Source organism: Lactuca virosa, chromosome 9 (genome assembly GCF_052849685.1).
Source record: "Lactuca virosa cultivar CGN04683 chromosome 9, Lactuca_virosa_CGN04683_v6, whole genome shotgun sequence".
In the NCBI taxonomy this organism is placed as follows: domain Eukaryota; kingdom Viridiplantae; phylum Streptophyta; class Magnoliopsida; order Asterales; family Asteraceae; genus Lactuca; species Lactuca virosa.
The window spans coordinates 286,752,289-286,755,071 of NC_136434.1; the positions used below are offsets into that span (position 1 = coordinate 286,752,289).

Genomic DNA, 2,783 nt, shown 5'->3' on the forward strand with positions numbered 1-2,783 from the left:
ATTAAATTCTTTTGCTCTTGCACAAATCAGTAAAAACCCCCCACCTTTAGTTTTTTCTCTTAGTTTATCTTTTAGTAGTAATTTTATTAATTAAATATCATTCCCTGTGATCGACACCCGACATACCAAAGCTATCCTATAATCTAACTAGGTACACTTCCTATAAGTGTATAATTAGCTAAGTAGTTAGGTTTATAAATTTAAAGCTAGATAGGTATAAAAAGTGCACATCAAGTTATTGGCGCCGTTTCGGGGGAACTACTTATTTGATTTTTATTTTAATTGCTTTTAGTTAGTCGATCCTTTTTGTGGGGTAAAAACCGCAAAAAATTATTTTTCTGCATTGTTCTGTTTTTCTGTGAAATCAGCTTCCACGACGTGGCAATTTAATTGCCACCACGTGGGCACTGTTCATTTTTTAGTTTTTCTTTTATTTGTTTTTTTTCGTTTTACACGTGTTTTTCTAGTTTTCTTTTAACAGGAAAGATGGGGGACATCACCACCATGGCAATGAATGAGTACAAGCGACATATAAAGAATGACAACAGACGGGGTCTTAATCCACCAAAAATCCCAACCACTATAAAGTTCGAACTCGCAGGACACATAGTTGGCATGCTTAAGGAACTACCTATTTATGGGAAGGAGCACGAGGATGCTTATGAGCATATAGAAGAGGTGGTGGAAATTTCACATTATTTTAATGCACCAAACGTGAGTAAAGATGCGGTGACGCTTCGACTTTTGTTGGTCACATTGAAGGGTGAAGCTAAGGAATGGTTAAAACCATTATTCTTTGGAGAAATCACGACATGGGTTGATTTTCAGTTTGAGTTCATAAACCAGTTTACCCCTCTTTCGAAAGTGGCGAAGCTTAAAAGAAACATATTCAATTTTCAACAACTAGAAACGGAGTCACTATATGGAGCTTGGGAGCATTACAAGAGATTGTTACGACATTGCCCTCAACATGACTACAATTTGCAACAAGAAATCTCAATATTTTATGATGGAATCAATGTGTGCACTCACCAACTTCTAGACTCACAAGGGCACGTGACAATGAAGGATCTGACAACAAATAAAGCTTTAATTGAAGAATTTTCTAAGAATTCAAAAGAGTATCACAACTCAAGGGAGGATTTTACTAGAGAAAAATCATTTAAGGATGAAGGTCAAGATGCTATCAGTGCAGTAATTGCAAAGCTCAACGCAATGGAAGAAAATATCATGAAAATGGGAGGATCAATTCAAGATAGATGTATAGCTTGTGCAGGACCCTATTCTACTAAGGATTATGAATTGGAGTACAAAAGAGATAGATATGCAAAAGAAATTCATCAACTTAAGCATGATCTTTACCAAATAGAGCACGTCCAATCCGAGAAAGTATATGTTCTCAACATTTCCCTCAATATGAATTCAATGTGCAACAAGAAATCTCAATATTTTATGATAGATTTAATCTGTGCACTCGCCAACTTCTAGACTCGCAAGGGCCCATGACAAGGAATGATCCGAAAAGAAATAAAGCTTTAATTGAAGAGTTCGCTAAGCATTCAAGACAATATCACAACTCAAGGGGGGATTTTACTAGAGAAAAATCATTTAAGGATGAAGGTTAAGATGCTATCAGTGCAGTAATTGCAAAGTTGGACGCAATGGAAGAAAATATCACGAAAATGGGTGGATCAATTCAAGATAGATGTGTAGCTTGTGGAGGACCCCATTCTACTAAGGATTGTAAATTTTATTACAAGAGAGACAGAGATTCAAAATAAATTTAACAACTTAAGCATGATCTTTATCAAATAGAACAAGTCCAATCCGAGAAAATATCTTCTCTCGAGTCAATGCTCTTTAAATTTATGGAAGCTAGCGAAAAATGACATGATGCTACAGATGCAACACTTAGAGAACAACAAGAATATATCTTGAGCACCTACACGCATATCGTACAATTAACAAATCTTATGCAAGAAAAGCTACCAGATTCACCTTCAAGAAAAACTGACCAATCCAAATGTACAAGTCATGGCTATTTATACAGAAGAAGAAGAAGAATTGGATCATATGGAGCAAACCATGTCTGACAAGGTTCGATTATGCCTCTTAGCCAGATCATTCAATTGTTGTGTCCTAAGAGGAGTCAATTGTGAAACTATTCCACATTCCTTTAGATAGTCATGGAACTCGATACTAAGATACTATCCACCTCTATCGGATCTAAGCATCTTTATTTTCCTGTCCAATTGATTCTCGACATCTTGTTTAAACTCTTTGAACTTTTCAAAGGTTTCTGAATTATGTTTGATTAAGTAGATATAACCATATATGTTATAATCATAAGTGTAAGTCACATAGAATCGATTAGCATCCCTTGTGGATGATCGGAAGGGTCTACACACATATGTGTGTATGAGATCCAACAAACCTTCACCTCTTTCACAAGATCCATTGAAATTCGATTTTTTTCATCTTTCCTAAAAGACAAGATTCACATGTATCAGCTTATCTTAGGTCAAATGATTCCAACACTACATCCTTTTGGAGTCGGGCGATGTGTTTATGATTAATGTGTCAAAGACGACAATGCCACAAACATGCTTTGTCTATACCATTATATGAATCAATATGAAACACATTATTGCCTAAATTATCAACACACATCACAGTTTCATACACACCATCACAAGGTAAAGCTATAACATAAAAAACACCATTTTTATAAGCGGAAATAGAACCAATCAAATCATTAAATGAATATCTAAACGCTTGTCTGA

General features: G+C 35.3%; 1 non-coding gene across 1 annotated transcript; it reads right to left on the bottom strand.

Moving 5' to 3' along the window:
- Positions 1 to 870: 870 nt before the first annotated feature.
- On the bottom strand, positions 871 to 977 carry LOC145141469 (small nucleolar RNA R71). The gene has a single exon (XR_013722678.1). It is a non-coding gene; the product is annotated as a small nucleolar RNA R71 (small nucleolar RNA).
- Positions 978 to 2,783: the final 1,806 nt, after the last annotated feature.